The following is a 22484-nucleotide window of genomic DNA, read 5'->3' on the forward strand; positions in this document are numbered from 1 at the left end:
GACATTTAAATTTACAAATTTTGAAATTTAATTTACAAATAAAACAAAAGTAATTTTAAATAAGTGTTTTCTATGATTTATACATATTAACCATTGCTTAAAATTCTTTGTTTGTTTGTACTGGAGAAGTTCTTGCAAATGAAGCCCAGAAATGCAACCAATTTCTGATACCAAAGAAAGCCTGCCTTCACCGCTGGCCGACCTAAAACAAGGTCCGTTTCTTGGTATTCTGCTCCCTAAAGACTGTGGCAAAACTTTTGATAGTTCCCATTCCTGCAGGCAGTTCCCCTTTCTCGTAGTTAACTGCTTCACTGCTGGCCCAGCAGTCACAGCTGCCCCACACTGCTGTATCATGCTGATGTTCCCTTGAAGCTGGGGGAATGTCAGCAAGACATACCTGGTATTCATCACTGGCAGTCAAGCTATCAGTTAAACTGACTGCAGCAAAGCTATTTGCAAGTAATTTTACTAAAATTTCTATGGATTTCACAGATCAGAAGCACTCTGTTTGAAAGTATTGCATTGTTTTCTGCTGAATAAGCCTCTATTTTAATTGGCTGTTAGAATAAAAAATATAGAGACATGTCAGAGTGTCTGCTTTTATCAATATATCTTCTAGAAAGGAGATTTTGTAGCAAATTCATTATTTTCTAGCCACTTCACTTGTAATGATCATTAAAACACTATTCTTTTGTTTAAAGTTTTTTATTCCCTCTCTCCTTCCCAAAATATATTTAGTTCGATATTCTAGTAGAACATTTCCAATTTTACAGTCACTCAGACTGTTTCATTATTTCATTGTTTGCTACCAATGGGAAAATCTGGTTTTTTTATTCATTATATTTTCTGACAAATTGTCTATAATTAAAGTGACCAGATATCACAGTGCCTATTTCATTGGAACAGTGCTAGGTTTTTAAGATGTTCTGGTATTTGAGCTCTTTCAGAATGCTTAAAATTTCCATTTCCACATTTTCATTCAAATAAATTGTTTTTATTGGAGGGTTTCTTTCATAATGGCCAATAATCCCGTCTCAATCTCTTCTTTTTACCTTCTGTTCCTATCAGCTGTATATTTGCATAGACGTTACATACTTGCTATATCCTTGCCCCCCTCTGATCACAGAGGGACTCAATGTGCTTAATTTTATGCCTTGTGAATAGTCCCACTGAACTCAGTTGCTTTCCCGAATTACAGTGTTCCTAATGAAGCAGAACCGTGAATGCAGGGAGCGTGTATGTTCCTTTGCACTCTCTGTCCGCAGCTCATCATTACTTGTTGAGTGACGGCACTGCAATATGAGCCTCGTGACCTGATGCTCCTGCCTGATCAAGACATAAAATTCTGTTCTTGAGACTGGAAGAGATGTGGCCTGTGGGGGAGGGATCCCTTCCTTTTCCCTCTCTTTGTGATTTCCAGCACCATAGAGAAGAGGGAAGTGAAGGAGAGATAGGTTCAGAAGGAAGAAGCATTGCTCAGACTTTCTTTGATCTGCTCCAGGTGAAGCATTTCTGACCCAGACAGAGCAGATCAAAGAAACAAGCCAGAATGCAGAGCACTCGAGTATTTCATGGTTGTAGAAAATACTGCCACAAAATTGCCCCTTTTTTATTTTGAAAATGTGCTCACCTTACATATAACCTGTCATGGCACTTATTACTAAAACCAGATGATCACAAACTATCGATTATTTTATATATGCCCTTCAGGAAGGCATTAGCTCTACTGTGTTTCAGATAGAAAATCTGTAACTGGTAGATGCAGAGTGCAATAAAACCGATGGAAAGAAATGATAGTAAACTGCATGTCTATTTTATTTCTAAAGAGATCCTTATTTAAAGGGTTTCTAGTTTCAAATCTTCAGTAATCCAGCAATTAGTGGAAGGCTTCCTTTGCTCATTAGTAAGCCCTAACATTGTCTTTTTTTAGTATTTTTCAGTATTTTTTTAAAGATTACTAGCTCTGGTAACCAGCAAATCTAACTGAGGCAGCAAACAAGCTGATGTATTACCATCTTCTTAAATTTGCTATACTGAATAGTCCTTAAAAAGTAGAGCAGTATAATTCAGTAAGGCTGAAATCCTGATTGCAGTATATACGTTGTACTCAGATATGTGCTGCATGCTTTACAGCCATAATTAGATAACTTTCGGCCCCAAAGGGGCCTCTAGCAAAGTCTTCTGCATTAACTGTCTGCATTATGAGCAGTCCCACTGAACTCCGTTGATTCTTCATGGTCTTTACCGGGATTTCTCACACAGCTTGCCCGTCGCATGTGGAACATGTCTATGGCACTAGCCTCAGGAACAGGCCCTTACTGAAAAGTCACAATAGTCCTGGTTATGTGGTTTGCTCTTTATTTTTTTTGTACCTCAAGTGGACGGGCAGTACCCACAGCAGGACTGAGTGCTGGTTCCTCTCGGAGCCAGAGAGAAGGGTGCCATCTACTGAGTCAGTTATATCGCGTCTTGCAAAACACAAGCTTTTCTTGAAAAATCTCTCATTTGTATATCAAGTGGGAAAGCTCATAAGACCAAAGTAAATTTGATGAAGCTCATTTAAAGGAGCATTTGAGGAAGAGCTACATAGCTACATTTGTTTAATTTGTTTTTCCTTTTCCTCTGTACTAATACCTTTATGATAAACAGGAACCTGATGCAAAAAGATCATTTTGGCACATACGCTTTAGAATAACAAAATTCGTTATAAAAAGCTGCCATTTTCACTCTTAAAGGGTGGGAAAAAATGGAATAGTTATTAGGCAGTCATTTCATTTGTTAACTCTGCATTTACTCTGTGTATTCTGTGGAATCTGAAATTTCTATTAAGTCTTTGTTAAAATCTAGTTGATGCTGATAGTTATACAGTGAATTGTCATTTTATGCCATGCATGAAACCTCAAAACCATTTTCCTGAAAACAGATTACAGAACTATTTCTCCTAATACTTTTATCCGATACTACAAAATCCATCACCGTGACATTTTGTATAATGAGGCTCACAAATAAACTGTGTAACAGCATATTTTCTTTTTGTAAGAACATTTTTGAAAGTTGCCTTCTAGTACTTTGGTCGGCAGGTTTGTTTCAAAAGCCAGATCTATATTTTGCAGGACAGATTCGTGTCATTATCTGTTGGTATCCGTCTTCTTTAATGAGAAAAGGGCACTAAAGACACTAGAGAGACAGAGCAAATACCTTTATATGTGACTGTGAGTAAATCACAGGCTGTGTGCGAGCCCAACACATGCTTTCTGTTCATAATCCACAGGGGAGTGTACTAATCATGCATTTTTACTGCAGCTCTATGTATCCGAAGATTTGACCAGGTAAAATTATTGGAGATGTCAGGGAAAAAGATCTATTTGCTGTTCCTACTTTCACCTCATCTTAGAACATAAAACCCTGTAAATAAAAGCTAATCTTGGCAAATCATGCAGAAAAAGTCAAAATCAAGTAGTCAAAGTAATAAACAGTCCAATACAGCTGACAGGTTTCTTTGTTACAAAATAATATCCACATATGGCAGCTGTAAAAAAGATAGGCTGAGACCTAAATGTCCTGTTTTTGAAACAATAAGAGTGAAACGTTCTTGTTCTTGGGATCCTATACACTGAGCTATGAAAAGTTCAAAAGGAATCTTCATGTTTTTTTCCTAAATGCTTTTCATCTGTCTACCACGATGTAACAATTTACTGCAGTCTGATAGATAGCAAAAGCAGAGACGAACATTGGCCAATAGCTATACTGGTTTGGGGGAATTTTTTTTGTTTTACTGGTGAATGACAATTGTGATTCAAAATGGTGCAAGCTTATTCTGTTTGTGTCTTTGTCATTCTCACCACAAGATTATGAAATTGATGTAGATTTTCAAATGTGGATGTAAGTGCCACGACTGTGTTTAGTATCAGGAAGTATTTATGGCAGATCAAATTGCTCTGTGATGTTTTGGGGCAGATTTTACAGTCAGCAGGTTATGCTAATAGGAGCTGTGAATTATATCTGAATGGCATTTATAAACAAGAATTAAATATATACATGCAAGAGGATACTGAGAAATTTGAGTAATTCTCTCAACATGTCCAATGCCAATACTTTCTTTTTTCCCTGTATTACTCACTGGTATGATTCTTTCTTCTAGATAGATAAGTCGCTAACCAGGTATGTGTGTATGGATTTAAGCCTCCAAATAAAACAGAGCTGTGTGGTTGTTATTCCAGAGGTCACCCACTTGTGAAAGTACCTTTTTTCTGACCTTCCTAATGTATTGCAACTTCTTTAATGTAGTTATACAATATTCAAGCCAGGTTCATGTTTCTCAGTAAGTGCCTGGAGAATACTGATTTATTTTAGAACCAGCATGGTTTAAGTGTTTCTTGGTGTTTGATATCATCGCCTACAATGTTGCTTTAGGTGATTAAATACTCTTTTCTGAAAGAGCACTGCAGAAAAGAACACAGAGTTGAGCATATCTATTAAAAAGTTTAAATTAAGTGTATTTTTTTCTTTCCAATACTTCTTTTTTGTATTATTGTAGTTTACAGAGTTTCTGAGCTCACTGAGGCCGTGTTGTGACAAGTGCTGAACAGAAATGTGACAAAAGGCAGTATCTATTCAAAATGCACCTTGTAATGACTTTGTTAGGTTTTTTTTTTGTTTTAATACTGCCTACACTGAAATTGTGAAGAGTCAACACAGACTTAATGCAGTCAGTCTGAGCTACCTCTGGAGAAAGATGTCCTAGTCTGGCCAGTAACAAACGATATTTTTGACCAGTTGCATCAAGGCTGTCAATAAGCAGAAAATATTCAAGAAAATACTGCTGTCACATTTTCTACTTAAGTGTGAACAATATGCACATGAACTTTGTGGCCTATGGTGTATATGGAAGGCTATGTATCCTGAACTCCAGTATTTTAACTCTGGCTTTTATACTGAGTCATTGTTTGGCTTTGGACACGGAACTGAAGCACTCCATACTTTACTTTTTGTATATTTAAGAAAAGGGAGAGATGGCAACAGCATACTTACCCACCTCCCCTTCTAAGGGATGATCAGTTAATGCTGCTACAACACTTTGAAGATAGGCTTTCCAGAACTTAAATATGATTAGACATTTATACAGATAATAAAACATCCATACTTACCTAGGATAAGATACAGGGGATTTAAAATACTCAGGCTTCCTGGCATAACTAAATGCTTGAGATTAGGAGGGAAACTTTTCATACAGGCAGGTTATACTCAGGGTATTACATTTGGTGGTTGTAGGGTAGCTTGCATGCTTCTTTGAAGCATCACACACTATCTGCTGGCTGGAACAGGACACTAGGTTAAACAAACTGCTGGTCTCGTTGACAGTGGCAGGCCATAGTCTTACATGTTTCTAGATCCCCCTACCTGGTGCGGATGCATCCTTTTGCATCTCCCAGCCTCAGTAAGAGTCACAATATACCTGGCTACAGCTATGCCAGGCTAAGACATATCCTGCCCTGCCACATCCTTAGGTATTTCAGTATATCATACCTGTGAAATGAAACAAGCTTGTGGATATTTCCAGCTTGTGGTTCTGGCCTGGTTCAGTCAGCATAATTCAAATAAGAAGAGCCTTACTAATTATAACTCTTAAACCAGCCCAGGTTGCCTTGACTGAATTAGGTTAGAGAGCGATTAAAAGGGCAATTGCACTGGCAGATTTGGGATTGGGTCATCTCTACCAACAGAACCAGAATAGCACATACGAGTATCCCACTGATGTACCTGAACTATTCACTAGCCTTTGCCCACGCATTTCAGGCAGAAGATGTTAATCCCCAGCAGGCTGATAGACAAAACACTGGGCCACAGTGCTGCTCACTGCAATGCCTATGAGCTGATCACTTGCCAGCATGGTGCTGGCCTAGGCAATACAGAGCTTGCTTGAAACTTGGTGTCCCAAGATCTGCTTAAATAGTAAAATTACAGCCAGAAGAAAATCCTTTGTTGGAATATTTCTAGCAAAAGCAAAGTGCTAGATATGAGCTTACTACTAATAAATAGAAACATTCCTCCTTGAGAAAATAAATTTTGCAACTTTGCCCTTGTATTTTTAAATACACATAACTACACACAGTGCGTGTGTGATATGTGTGCATGTATATGCATAATGACTAGGTTAAATTCAGGCCTGATTATTTTTTTAAACTTGCTTATCAGATGTCTCTCATTTAAATTTTATTCAACTCATAGTTTGTGTTTTATTGCTTTATTCTCTTCTTCAAGTTCACTGAGTATTTATTTCTCTTTCTTTGCCCTTTTTCTTTTGGTATATCTATTCTTATATATAAATATATAATCTAAATATATATATATATAAAAAAATATATATACACACATAGAAAAATGATCACTCATGAGAAATCTTGAAACTCTTTTGCTTCCCTAAACAGCAACAAGAGATTTACATTTATAAATAGGGAACCAGAGGGCAGGGAGACAGAACGCTAACACACGACAGCAGTGAAATTACGCAGATAAATTTTTCAGTTCTTTTATCTAGTAAACATCCTAATGATCAACATCAAAGGCTGAAGAAAGAAGTCGTTCTTCTCTTTTGTGCCAGATTGAGAAAGAGTGGGCTCTTTTACATCTCATATGGGAGATATGAGGAGCCTTTGAATGGATCATTGCTTTTTATGAGTAGTAATGAGGTGAGAAGTATTCTAGTGTGTGGCACAGGCCTTCATTAAAAGCGTGAAACAGAATGGCTTATGGTTAAAAGGAGTAATTTGTTCTAACATACTTGCTAAATTGTGCTGTAACCATGCCAGGTCACTGGACTACATTTTCCGTAGGATTCCCGAATGCATTTGCGTGTTATTATTCTGCCTGTGCAGAGTTTAGGGATTTTTCCAATAGCCTGTGCTAACTAGTTGACAACACTCATTCCTTTACTGGAAACTTCTCTAAATGCTATATTTTAAGAGGTGTGGAAGAGCCCAGAACTGTTCTTATTCTGTTGCCTGAGCCTATATTTTTTCACGAGAAACAGAACCAGCAAAGCAGCATAAAATCAGTGTAACTGACCAAAAATCAGAAGGTCTTACTTAACGTGACAGAAAAGCAGGAAAACTCTCCTCATGGTCTCCTTCCTTGGTGTGCCAGGCTTTTATCCGAGAGCTTGATCACGTATGCGAGACAAAGGCAAGCAAGTTGCTATAAACTGCTGTCTTCTACAGCAACATTTGAGCAGCCTGACTTTCTAAAGTGCTGCTCAGAGATACCTCACACTGAAGTCCACGATGAACACTGATGTTCGTCACTTTGGAAAAATCAGCTGCTTGTATCCTGGGGCTGCTGAGAAACATAGTCACGCAGCAGCACGACAGCACTCTGCCCCAAATACTTTTCCAAGTTCTCTTTCTTGTCACACTTTAAGCGAGGAAACTTAAGTTATATGTGCAGTATGCATTTCTGCCTGGGCAATTTTCTTTCATCCAGGAATACAGAAAGAGATGTAATCCCTGAAACCCACACTGTTGAACTATGACACACTGGAATAAATTATACAGGGGAAGGAATAATTTTTCCAGTACAGGTTATTTGCACAATAGGAGTCATTTTGTCAGCAAAAAGCTGTTAGCATCTAGATTTGACCTTTAGGCATTAAAAACAAGCAATGTGCTCAGGATTACATGTCCAGTCGGTGGCAGAATAAGGAAGAGAATGCAGACTACAGACTTGCTCCTGCTCCAGTCACCACATTACGCTGCCTCTCCGTTCTGTAAACATATTTCAGCTCCCCGGACTTGCAGAGAAATTGCCTTTAATCCTTTTCAGGCAAAAAAAGTGGCAGGTCTGAGTTTTCAGCTTGATCCAGCATAGAAGTTACAGTTGATCAGGAGATTTTCTACGAAACTTCTTTAAAAGGAAGTGCTAAATAAAAAATGTTTGCAGAAATGGACTGCTTCAGTGTATGTCTTTTGAAACAGAAAGAAACAGGAGAAAATCAAAATATGTCTTTTTTTGTCCTTTTTTAGGTTTCTAACACATTTTATAGAAGAAATGTACACAAATCACAATATCTAAAAGTAATTACAAAACAAAATCTAACCAAAATGTTTTAATTAACTTGAGCCAGCTTTTGTTCAGAATGCACATTTATGAAAATTTATGAGATTTCAACTTTTTGCCCAGAGTCAGAGCAGGAAAATGTTCTTAGCTTTGAACTAAGGGAAGGGATGGAATTGTGTGTGTGTGTGTGTGTGTGTGTGTTTGGCAGCAATTAAAATGTGAGAGCTGTGTGCTTAGAGCCATATGCTTCCTCAGAAACTGATAAAAGTTTCATGTGTATAACCGATGGAGAGTTTGTCCTATAATGTTAGGACATCTGAGTTAAGTACAGTTTTTTCTATAAATCAGCTTACTATTTCTTCCTATATAAATCAGGAAAAAAAACCAGGCTATTCAATTTTAACATATTTAAATGAATGAAAAAGCAGAGAGAGAATTTTGTGAAGAACACATGAAATCTAGCCTTGTTACTGTTAGTTCTCCGATTGACAGTCACTTAGAAACCTGAGAAAGCGATCAGTGAATTTCTCCACATATTTTCCAGCCACATTGTCAAATATGCAAGATTCGATATTTTATATTATCAATAATTCTTGGATCATTTCTGGTAATCCCATTTGCAAAGTTTTATTTTAAAAGCATAATGACAATTGTGTGAATTGCTAATTTCAATGATGTGAAAAATAGTAGAATAGAACGGAAAAGTATGGTCTGTGTTACTTAACCACTTTGCCACTCCCCAAAACATGTGTATATATGGATACATACTCTCGTACATATATACTGCACTGTTTGAACAAGCAACAAAATACAATGTCCTTTTCCTATAACATTTGCTATATTTTTTGTTAGTTTTTCAGGCAGAGAGGCTAAGTGACAAGACAAAGATTAGTTAGTAGTTGAGTGGACAACGAGAAATTGTAGGAATCTAGCCATTGAATGTTTTCTTGCTAAGTACAAGTGAGAAGATTCAGGCAAAGTCATTCCAGTTCTTTCAAGCAGATAGGTGAATTCACTTTGCTGTGAAGGGTTCAAAGGATGTGTGTGACAAATATCTGATTTTTTTTTATTGAGAAAATTAAAATGTTCCTGGCATTGAAAGATCTTCATGGGATGAATAACAGAATAAATATATTTTCAGGTCAGATCATTAAGAATGCATATAACCATACACTCTAGTTATGGTATTAACTGACATTTTCATCTGTTGTGTTTTACTAATTCAGACTTAAAATATATTTTGACAGTAATTCCTTCTCTATGGTTTTAAATGGTGTTTGAAATAATATCTCTATTTTTTACTGATGTCTTAGAGTGTAAGTCTGTAAAGCTGACTTTGGTCTTATTCTGACCCATTTGCAAACACCATAGAGTTTCTGTTGGAGCTATAATTAAAATGCATTTTAAACAAAACCTGATATGAATGTAACATTACTAGGTTGCCAGTGTTGCCCTTTCTCCCACCTCAGCTGCAGATTAACTTTGAAACCATTTGTCTGAAATAGTTTATTCTGTGAACAATTGCTTGATTACTAATTGCCTAAAAAGGGGAGAAAATACAGACAAATAAATCCAAACTTGAGACTATTCAGCAAATAGCAAACACTCCATGGATATGGCTACCAGAAGGCAGTATCCTGACCATAATTTGCAGCTCTGGAGCCAAGTTTATGCAAGGAAGGATATCAACGTCTATCTATAAAACCGCAGTCTCATTCTGCCCAAAGCTTCTAGATCGTATTCCAGTATATTTTTGTTATCCAGAACTAAGGTTATTAAGTTTGCAAAGCACTTTCAGATTCTGATATGACGACTGTAAATGCTGATATGAATGCCCTTTCAATTAGGAATTATTGTAAAAAAAGCAGGAATATCTGCATTATAAAGAAAGTCTCTTACCCCGTGCCTCAATTTCTCTTTACTGTGTGTGTACATTTCTCAGCAGTTTTTGATACCTGAGTTTCACACAATTCAAATGGCTTGATGGGATTCAAATCACTTCTTAATAGACAGAATGCAAAAAGGATGTGGTTGTCTATACATGGCCTCATCATGCAGTAATGTCATAAATAACTCCACGCACCACTTGATTAATCTTGAGCTAAATTATCTTCAATCATTTGTCCATATATTTCTTGCTTCGTGGGACCTTGCAGTGATGATAAAAACAACATCAGAAGGGAAACAAAGCTACAGTGAGTCTGGACTTTTAGAAGCCTTTAGGAATCTGGGTCAAGGTCCCATTACCTATTAGTCCCTATGTATTTGTAAAGGATCGCAAAGAAGAGAATGTGTCCACCATGATTTTCTCAGGCAGTTCCATTACAACCAAGATCCTGCTACCTTCTTTTTGTTACATGCACCTAGCACGTGAGCCAGAATCAACCTGTCATCCTAGATGAGATTACAGAAGGCAGGAATACATGTCCTCTTCACTTCTCCAGTTTTATACACAACAGGCTCTCTAATTTATGTTCTTTTGCCCAGTACAGGTTTCTTAAGAAGATAATTTCATTCTTTAAGGTGATTGTTCACATACTTTTGTCAAAGGTTTTATTTATTTGTCTTCCCTCCATGTCACTTGCCTTTAGATACAGATGGCAGAGCAGGCACCCCCCAGGCCTTCCACAGCTGCTCATTAGGGTCTGGACCTCGGTGCCACATCCAGACTTCTGCATGGAGCCCTCGTTGTGCTTTTCATTAATGTCCATGTGCTGCCAGAATTTTTGATTTCCTTGCCCAAAATTTCCTTGTCTTCTGAAAGGCCTGAGTATGTCCTGTTTGCCAGAATATCTCTTTGCAGATATAACCAATTTAGTAGATTCATTTTGGAAGAGAAGGTTTATTTCTTGCCCTTGTCTTTTTTGCAGGCATATGCAGCAGATGTCATACAAGTTCAGAGCTCTGAAAGTACTGTGCTATTCACATTCCAGTGATCCCCTGCCACTAGATATTGTGCATCTATGGACCTTAATGACCTACTGAGACAGTATGAGGAAAGGATGAGGAGACCACAGTGAGAAATAGCGCATTAGTGGTTTCAGCCATAAATAGATTATCTCTATCCTGGTGCTAAACTTTTCTTTTTGGATCTTATAAAAGCTTGCTTGGCATAAAGAAGTGCCTTTTGTCGCTTTTGGAGAAGCTGAAAGCCTGTAGAATAACATGTTTCTCTATTAACTTTAGGATTAAATCTAAGCCTGTTGTTCCGTACTGAGATGAGACAGAGGCTGGAGGTGGGTAGGTGACTGACTGTGGCAATCTCCCTTTCTGATGCGAGAGACCTGTGGGGTTCCAGAGTGGAAGCTGTACATCAGTAAGACTCTCTCAGTTTTCTGTCCTTAGACTTAAAGTGAAAACAAACCCCAACCTTGGTGACTTTACATTTGGATAGCGCTGAAATTTTTCCAGTGTGTTAATTCTTCTAACTGAAATCCCCAAAGTGTGGAGTGCAATGATAAAAATAAGCTATGTCACTAACTAGAAGTGTGAAATGGAAACATAGTTACAGGAAGTGGAAATAATTCCAGAAGGAATCATTTTCCAGAACTATTGTTCAGTTAACAAATACAAGAAAAACGTGACAGTCAATGAAAGGGAAAATTACTGTTTTGTTTTTTTTTTTTAAGGTCTTTTATAACATCTTCTATCACTCCGCTGATCTGATGTAGAACGCAGCCATGTAAAGAGTTGCACTGGCACAACTGAGCTGGCAGTAAATTGCAGCTGAGGTTAAGAGAATAAGTCGATGAAACCAGAAAACAATAGGAATGTCTTCTTCTCATTTTGCTATTGAATGAATCGTAATTTGAGACTAAACCTTTGCTTTAATGGAGGTTTAACTTCCTGTGCCAGATTTACACAAAATCTTAAAGCACTATGCAAAACATCTGAAAAGGAAACGGGAAGATTTCCTGATAGCGACGGCTGTAATGACTGTGCCCTGTAGCAGTAGGGGACAGTGGGGATCCAGTACAGAGTACTGAAATGTACGAAATGCTAAATAAAATTCTGACCTACTGAAAGTGCAATACATTGACCACTGCTTAAATTGCCATGTGCCATAAAAGCTGCATTATTCAAATGTGTTTGCCACCATTTTTCTTTTAAAATGCCTGGAGGAAGTTCATTTTTATAAAACTGACAAATAGCTAAGCCTGACCCTTCATCCTTAAGCTTCTACTTGTGCCTTGGAGAGCCAGCACATATGGTACAGTATGTTACAACCAGCTGCTAATTGGACTCCCTGCAAACATGGCTATTAAGGTCAACTGAATCAAATGAGGACAGCTCAAGCTTTCAATCCAAGGGATACATGCCCTTCTGCTGACTGCACACAGCTCCCTTTACTACTAATGAGGGTTAAATGGACATACCCAGAAAGACTAGGCTCCTATCCAGCTTTGTTATTATTAATAACACTTACTATTTTACACTTATTATTATAAGTGCATTTGGAACTGTACACCAGAAAGTATAAGGACAGTTCCCCAGATACTTTGAAACTAAAGTATATATAGCTTGGATTATACGGCATATTTGAATTCATCTTTGAATTTCTATCTTGGACTTCTTTTCAGAACATTTAGATAAAAAGGAAATAAAAAATCAGGATACTAGAAATCAGAATATTTTAGAATATGTAGAATATTAGAAATCCTAGCCCTTCTGTGCTGTCAGAACATATTTCAAACAGTACTGTTTTAGTCATGTTGATTCTATCATAAAGTAATAGAGTATTACTTTTAGCAAAAGTTGAGTGGGTATGAAACAAAGCTTAAGAGAATCCATCAACACTCTCGAATAACAAAAGTCTGTTAGTCTACCTGCAGTCTTGACAGTGGCCATGCAGTGTCTTTGTTTTTCAGAGTGTTGCTTTGCCTGCCAACAGAGCATGAACCTCTCATACATCTTAAGCTTGACTGTCAAAGTCAATAGAAAATCTCCCATTGCTCCCAAATATCTATATTAATAAACTGTGTAAACAAAACATTTGTGGATACCTCACTTGGTCTGAAGTCTTACGGAACTGCTGCTGAGTCTCTTTATTTAGCATTTGTCTTTCACATTTATTTTTCAAAGTATTTCCGTAACAGGCCAATGTGACTGAAGTTTCCTGACCCTCTGCCAATCACAATATAACCTTCAAAGGAAAGAGATAACCTCCCACTGAAGTAAGCAACAAAGAAGTGTTCTTTAGAAGAAATTCCAGTAAAATTCAAATAGGGAGTGCAAAACTGGAACTGTTTTTGAGAGCAAAACACTGAGATTAATTTAACTCTTTAACTGGTTAGCCCTATAGCAAAGGGGCTGATTTAAATCAGAGTTCCATCTATCCAACTGTGCTGCAGGGAGTGAAAGCAGGGTGAAATAAGACCTTCTGTGAGAGACTCCTTGAAAGACGGTGAGAGGCAAGGATCTTTCAACTTGGATGGCTTGGTGTTTATCAAATGGGAAAAGCTGAGATAAGCAGGCCCTGAATTCTTGTTCTCATTAGAACTGAGTGAACAGTGAAATTTTCGTCCTTGGAGGAATTCTGATACACTGATATTTATTTTCATCCCAAATCATGAAATTTGAAATATTAGATTTTGTGGGATCATTTTTGAATGAATGAACAATTTCAAATGAACATGATTTTGAAATGATGAATCATTTCAGCTGCATCTGCTTATCATGCTACAACACACCATGAGCATGGTAACCCAGATGCCTTATGCTCAAATGCTTTTCATTGCCAGGTTTTCTGGCTGGAGAACATTTCTTCTGAGGCACTGTATATACCATATTTTGATCAAAGGAACGACTACAGTGAGTAATAGAAAATACTACAGGAATTCCCTTCCTATACCACCTCTGACAATGATGCATCTCAATTTATAACCTTCAAACAAAAATGGTAGTCTCCCACTGACATAAGCAACCAAAACACTATTTTTTAGAAGAAATTTCAGTTGAAAACAAATCAGAAAAAAAATCATTTTTTTCATGCTTTACATGTAATTTCAAAGAAAGGGTAATTTCCACTGAACATAGCTTTACAGCTGTGTGTCTTCTGTCTTGATGGTGAATAGGAAAAACAGTGCTGTTTAACTAGTAAGAAACTCAGCTTGTTTTAACTGTTATGGTCAATAGTGTTACCAAAACATCACTAGATGGTTTATCCTTTTTTTTTTTTTTTTTTTTTTTTTTTTTTTTTTTTTGTGAATGGCCTTTACATAACTTTCTAGAAATTCCACCTTTCGGGCTGAAAATGGAAACTATTTGTCTTTGCTCCATAGTGGTGAATCTTCTTTTTTATTTTTCTTAAACTCTGAGGGGAAACAACTCAGTCTGTGGCTGGCCCTTGCACAAAGCATAGGCAGGAACATCTCTTCTGCTTTTGAGCAAGCTACAAGAGCATGCATGTCCCTTTAGAATACATGTCTGCAAATATTGCTCACACCCTCCTTCTTCTCTGAATGGAGTAAGATAAATTAATCATCCTTGTTAAATGCCACAAGACCCCACCATTTTTTTAACTAGCACTATCCTTGATTTACGAATGTGAAACCGCAGAAGCAAGAAGACCTGTACTGCTGTCCTTCTTGCCTAGTGTTTGGTCTAGATCTCTGAACAAAAGTTTATACTACCTCTCATGAAACAAATGGCGGGTTTTTTTGTGGGGGTTCAGCGATTCCTGAAGTCTGGAAGAAGAAAAAGAAAAGAGACAGGCTGTGTAATGAATAAGAGTTCAGAAGTTAGCCAGTTGTGATCACAAGATAGTTATCATCTTGCTAATTGTTTTTCTCTCTGATATAATCAGTCTCATTTTATTTTGCACACTAGTAATATAAATTCATTCACTTTTTTTTAAACAAACTTCTTTGACAAATGGGTTTACTTGTATTTACTAACAGAAGTTTGTCTCATCCTCTGACAGAAGTTAACAAGGCAGATTTAAACTGAGGTAACAATTACAGTGTTATGACAAATGTTTAAAGTTAAATATTGTTCTTGAATTGTTTTTCTTGCCCAGCTTTCATGAAGGCCACTAAAAGTTCCATTTTTGTATTAAAAGCAAGGGAATATGGAAGTGGAAGAAATCCCAGCTTGTATCTTTAAAGCTCTGGAATGGTGTAAATTATTACAGTGGTTTCACATTTTCATGGGATCAAGGCAACAACAGTAAGCTCATAAAACAGATACCACTAATTATGCAGAGGAGAAGTCATAAAGTCACTGGTGGAAGCATGTTTTATATTCATGAACACATCATTAAAATTTTAAGACGCACTATCAAATTCTACATTTTAATACTACACCCAACAGCATTAAACCCTCCCAACAAGAAAATCAGATTGTTTAATGATCATGTTTGTCACACAGGTTTTATATGTCTGCTGTTGAAGCAGATGTGGACTTTTCTGTGGCTGGACAGCTTTTATCACTGGACAATTAAAAATATTTTTTATCCCAACAGCTTTATAAAAAATAAAAAGAAAAGAAAAGAAAAGAAAAGAAAATTGCCAAAAAAGTTAGGAATGTTTAACTGAAAAAATATTTAAATTTACCCAATCATATAAAAATGTTTTTATAGCATTGTCAATTTGTTTTTACTTCTCTTGTATTTTCTTTTTAATTAAAAAGGCATTTTAAAGCAAAGTACAGTCATTTGGGCAGGCTACAAAGCATCGCAAAAATGTTAGATATTTTAAAAGAATCTTTAAATTAAACATGTCTTTAAATTAGCCATTCAAAATAAGGGCAAAACTAATAGGAGATATTTGCAGCTCAGCTGCAAATTGCCTTTGATTCTCCTGGATCCTGAAGGTTCACAGAATCTCTTGGAGGACCTGAGAGTGTCCTGAATGACTTTCTTTACACTCTGAATGACTGAGGCTGCTTCTAAAATACACAAATGAACTTTTAGGATCCAAATCCTTCAGTACAGCTTAAGTAAAACAAAGAAAGAGGCACAACAGATGGTAAATAGGTAGATTCTTGTCAAGACACAGACAGCACAGGTGACTCTTTCAGAGCTGATTCTTGTAACCTACAACAAAGATTCCTGTTTGTGGGTTTGGACTAACAGATGCAAATAGCTGTGCAGTCGCTCATTATGTCCCTCCCATACCTCCTGTGGGGACGACTCAGCCTGCATGCTTCAATGATTCTCCTTCACTTCAGAGAGTGAACTGCATCACTTCTCACTGCACTGGGACCCCTGGAAATCATCCCCCCCTTTAGAAAGAGTAGGCACATTGAAGCAAATTCATTATCATTCTTATTTACCAGCGTTAGTAATTAGAACCTCAAATGATTAACACTGCATTTAAAACACACATTTTTAACACAAAACAACTGATTTTCATTAAAACGATCAAAAAATTAAGCTGCTCTGTCCTAATTAGCTGCTATATGATGTTCATGTATCAGCTAATATCATACTGAAACAATTATCTGACAAAAAGTAAAAGGAGAATTTCAAATATTAAGATAAAATTGTTGCAGTGAATCCTATTAGGACTCAGTGAAGACTTCTGCCCCCAAAAATCAGTGGCTCAATGTGGCCTAATATTAGTTTTGTTCTAAACCTTTCTTTTTCCAGAGCCCATATTTGGCCTACACTATCTGCCAGCATCTTTTTAATGAGAAGCACACATCTAAAACCTCTCACAGCTCTCAAAATTTAGGAGTAAATATTTTTAAATTAAAACCGTATGCTAAGCAGTGCAGATTTGCTGTTACAGATGTTATTTTTGGCTCATTTTCTTTAACTGATTCATAACCAATATACTTCAACCTACGTTTCCACATTTATTATTATTATGAATTCCATGGATATAGCAAAAGACATTAACACTGATAATATATTGAGGCATTTAGGCCCGGTTTTCTACTTAAAAACAAAATCCTTATTGAAACTCTGTGAATAAGGTGTATCCTCAGGACAATATAAATAGAGAAAACGCAGAAAAATGGAGAAAATAGAGATAAAGATGGCTTACATAGAAAAGGGGACAAGCAGGATCATTTTTCGTGAAATTCTAAGTGACCTTAGTTGCCACTGAGATCACGAGACTGAAAGAGCCCCATCTCCCTCAGGAGGCACACACCATCCTTTGGCATTTAATTCCTGATTACACTAGGTGGTTCTGCAAATACAGTGCAGTTATTTCAGCTTTGGATTTTTGTTGATGATGCTTCCCTATTCAGTTTATTATTTAGGATCATGGTAATGTCTATTTTTGCTATTTATGTGCATGTTCATTGTTCATCGTGTCCATTACTATACTGTGGAGGATACTGAAGTCTCTGGTGAAAGTCACAGAGTTTTTCACGCTCTGTTAATTCTTAATTAATTCTTAATCAAAGTTAGTTCTCCAGTTATGAGGGGCCCTGTTGACAGCCTTATTATGTTGGTTAATGGTTTACTATAGGATGGATTGTGCAGTTTGTCCATGAGTTGATCTAATTAACCTAGTATTCCCTCAAATATTGGTTTTCCTTGAGTTCTTGAAACCACATTGCCTCAGAAGAACACAGGTACCTTTTATTGGTCATGGATGGGAATATGCTAGCATAGTTTTTGGTTTTCAAAAATTAGGATCAACCCAGGTTCAGAATATTGAGAATGGATAGAGGGCTGACAGATAGTTTAAAGCACAAAAATGCTGTCCATGTCATTTACGATGGCCTGATAAAATATTTTCTTTGAGACCAAAATTGCTAGTTCTTGCTTAGTTCAGAGACAAACAAATTTTCTACTTGTTTCAGAATAAGAACAACTTCTGAGTATGCATGGTTATGCTGTTGTGAGAAGCTACTCTGTAAATATATATTCTTGATTTGTGTACCAAGTAGGACTAATATGGGACTAATTTTTAGCTGAAAACTTACTTAGAGAATATGAAATACTGAAAATTGTGCCATTGGGCAAAAGGATTTTTTTAAGCAAGCCAACGAATGTGAAATTTGAGAATTAGACGTCCTCAGCCACAGACTTGAAGACAAAATAATAGACTACAATTAATTTACGATACGTAAGTTTACACAGGGAGCCTGAAAACAGTTTTAAAGTACTCCTGGACACTAAGAATCCTATCCACTAAACATCACCTACTTTTGCATAAATCTATGATAAGTAGGCCTGTAAGTGCCAAAGAACTGATCAAATCAGTAAACAGTAAATGCAGTTTTTGTAGGATCAGGTCTTTTGTCATAACTGCAGAGGAATTGCAGAATTCCTATTTTTATGCCTTTAAACATTTTTATTTGAAGTCTTTCTGTTCTGGTTTGCCAATTATATTTTAGACCTATACAAGATACTTTTCTACCCTTGAACCTGAAACTTTGTAACTTTTCGAAATTTCTTTAGTTTTGTCTTCAGAGAAGATTTCTCAATCTATAAAGTAGAAAAAAGTAAGTTGTTCTAGCATTCTTACATCTTTTGGAATGTTGCTCCCAAATTTGTAGATGTTTTGCAAAGTGTCACATTTTTTGAAAAGAAACAAAACCCAAACCTGCAGGTCATTTGTTTTTATTGCCCTCTGGAACAAAGCAGAAACATGCAAGTGATGGCAAATGTCAAAACCAACATTTTCACTGAATTATTTAAAAAAGACGCTGATATTTTGGTGAGTGAAGATTCAGGAAAAAACTTTTGAATTACGTGTTTACAAATTGTCATTCCATAACCAAAAGGATAAGTATTTAACACAGATAAGATAATTCCCCTTGCTAAATTTAATGATGAGACCCTGCTAGAGTGATTAGGCTCGCTAATCAATCAGCAGGTAAATCTGGGCAGAATTCATCAGACAAATGTCATTAAATAATTTTATATCCAATATCACACAAAACCAAACTGCATAATTAGAATTAATTGCTACCTTCATCAGTTTCAGCACAGGTCAAGGATTAAGTAGCCTTGGAGAATGATCTGACCTTTCACTGTGATCCTGCTCCCACCCAAATATTTAGCTATCAAATTCACAGTTATGGGTGTCCCAGGAGTTTGCCCCAAAGTGCTACATGGTTTAATCCATGCCTCACTTTTCCCTAGCTGTGAAATAGTCATGGTTTAACAAAATAGCTGTTTTGAAACCCATTGTGAAAATCATATTAGAATGGAAATATTTCCAGGTTTTGATGTGTTTGGTCACAAAATGGGAGCAAAAGCTGAAAAATAACCAAATTAAAAAGGAGAAACATGGAGCAAGAGTAATTTTTATGTCTGTAGAGAGAAAAGGCTTGAATTTAATAGAGCTAGCTGAAAATTTCATATCAAAACTCATTTTCTATAGAAAAATGGATTAGGATTTCAACTTTTCATTAAAATGCCCCAAAACAAAACATTTTCAGCCAAAAAACTTGTCTGGTTTTAGTTATTTGGGAAGGAGGAGGTCCAGGAAGAATTAAAATTTTACAATATGGGTCTAAAAGTGCTCTTCTGCTCTTGGTTATGTATATTTAAGACATATCTCCCTCCTGGCATGATCTGCAAAACAATAATGGAGCAATGTTGAGAAATCCATGCTATTGCTCTCTACTTAAATTCTCAGAATTGTCAATCTGACATCTCTCACAATGCAACATTTACATAATTTTTAAATTAAAGACAATTATACAAAACCCTTCTCCATCAAAGGCCTAGTTATCTTCCCCACCCTCCCCCAGAATTCAACAGCAAAGCTGCCTTTCTCAGCACTGGAAACAAAATGTCTGGTGTATATACTTTTGGAAGAGCACTGTATGCTTAGAATTGTTATAATTTTGCTTTTGCCTAATACTGTGGTATGTGAGAAAGTACGTTAGTAATGGGGATGCTATAAACAGTAGCTATGAAGTCTCTGATGGTAACCACTGTTCAAACTGAATGTATAGGGTGACTATTAATAAAAAGAAATAAATAGGTTACTGGCTTTCAGAATTTGTAAAACTGAAGAACTATGTGAATTGAACTGAAAAAGAAGTTTGCCACAAAAACTGCTTGCTGGTTTTTATTTTTTGTGTGAAATAAAATCAGCATTTGCCTAAATGAAAGAAAATTGTAATTATCAACCAAGGAAACATGTTTTCCCTAGTGCCTCCCTTCCATTGCCATCGACCCTTCAGCCATGTAAAAATTACATTCTTTACAACTGTTAGTGTGAAGCAACACAGAATTCCTCTTATCTGTCACTGATACTGTGAATTTTTTTAACTAAATCGTAGACAGATGGATAGGCAGATGCAGATTTGAATGACTTACCTTTCTTTTTATTTTAGACAGCAACTTATGCGCATGTGTGTATGTGTGTCTGTGTATATAATATAATAAGTTTATGTGTGGGTCCACATACACGCACAAATATTGTGACTGGTGTTTGACATATAACTGTGAGACAAATGAGAGAAAGAACTTGATTGCTTTTTCTATTCTTTTATGTAATGAATCACAAAAATGTTTAGTTATAAAAAGCTAAATCCAAATGCTTTTTCTTTTACCAAAGCAGCTGTGCATACAAAAAAGAAAAAACAAACAAACCCAACAACTTTGCTTTGATTTTCCTGCAGGATACATGCTCAGTTGCTCTTCTTGTGATGAAGAAATAATGCCACAGTGCAGTGAAGCAGTAGACCTTGCCCCTTTTTGTAGTTAACCAGTGAAAAAGGCTGCATCTGCTTATTCTCAGACATTAATGCAGCTAAAGGAATAAGACATCAGAGGCCTGCGAATGAGAAGGTCTTTTTAAATTTACAAAGCATTCGCTCCTGAATCCACCTCAGCCAGTTTGGGGAAAGAGCTTTTGGCACCAAGTCACCCTTCAGGGAAAGACTGATAATGATCACTAAAGACATACTAGGGCTCCTGCCTCACTCACTTCAAAGGCCTTCTCTCTTAATCAACATTAAATCATCATTTTGCCTTGAATACAGGGACAGCTGTACACAATCTATTTGTTTTAAAACAGATTAGGAATGGTTTCTCTGCCAGAGTATAAGCTGCACGATAAATGTACTTTAAAGATATAACTAGGAAAAACATTGCTCCTTTAGTTAGCTAGACCTAAATACTAGTTGAAAACACACTATATCTTCCCAAGATTGGATCCTTATTTAATTGTTCAGTGATTCCCAAGAACATTCAGGAAATATGACAATTTAAAAAAATCAAGTATCTGTTGATCTGTTGATCAGTGGGGTGAGCTGTCCCCGAACGGCAATAGTAATAGTAAGTCATATAAGAACTTCTAGGTCTTCTGCTTTCTCCTTTTTTTTTTTTTTTTAATCTTAGAATTGCCCTATTTCTTACACTGATGGTCTCACAAATGTTAGAGTGACAACAAAGACCTTTTATTACCCAATTAAAAGCTGATAAAGAGATAGCTGTTAAATAATTAGTCAAAGGCCCTAAATTATAGTGAAAGATCCATGTCCTAGATCCATGCTGGAGATATTTTTATATAGCTGTTAAGCACCTCTCTAAAGCCTGATTCTCTTGTAAATGTACTGACATGCACACAATTTAAACTACTGCCTAGAAACAAGGCCTATTTCTGGAATGGGACAGGATATCTTGGAAAGCAGTGGCTCTCGAAAAGGATTTGGAAGTCAAAATGAGTACTCAGCTGAGCGTCAGTCACGGTACAAACCTGTGGCGAAATGAATTGAATACTCAGTCTTTGTATGTACAGAGAGAACGTTGACTAGAAGATGAGAAAGGACTTTATTGATATATCTGGTAAGGATAATGACTAAAATCAGAAAACTGTAATGAGCCCTGTTGTCCGCTTTTTAAAAATACATTGAAAAACTAAAATGGACATATAAAAATATTATGAAGAAAATGACACACAATGAGAAACTGAGAATGTTTAATCTGTATTATTTCTCCAAAAAAGAAGACTGACAGGCAACTTGATTGTATGGTACTACTGCCTTCATGGAGAGAAGGAAGTGTTTGCAAATCTTTACATATTAGAGAAATACAGAATAAGATTCAATAACTGGAAGCTGAAGCAAGACAAATTCAAATAAAAAATGAGGCACAATTTCTAATAACCCTCTCATATTCTTGCTTCAAATAGAAGAGTTGCTGCATGCCTAACATTTCCATGCAGTTATCTTAACTGTGAGCATAAATCATAGATCTGTGCATGTGAATTGACATGCCTATTTATGTGCATGGTTAGTCTGTCTGCATACACAGACAGCCTATGTGGAAGGATTAGGACTCGTGTGTCTATACGGAATTAAAACCGTGTCCACCAATTAGGAGATTATTGTTTATTTCCAAAAAAACCCACTACCCACTATTGTTAAGAGCCTTTTCTAGATCCAAGAAAATAAATTACTAAAAATGAAAATTCAGATTTTTTTATGCTTTCATCATATATTTTAGTTTTGCCTTAACCGCCTCTTCTTTCTTTAAATATTCATTGCAAAATGAAGAATGTCTGTTACCT

This window comes from Dromaius novaehollandiae, chromosome 4 (assembly GCF_036370855.1).
Source record: "Dromaius novaehollandiae isolate bDroNov1 chromosome 4, bDroNov1.hap1, whole genome shotgun sequence".
NCBI lineage: Eukaryota > Metazoa > Chordata > Aves > Casuariiformes > Dromaiidae > Dromaius > Dromaius novaehollandiae.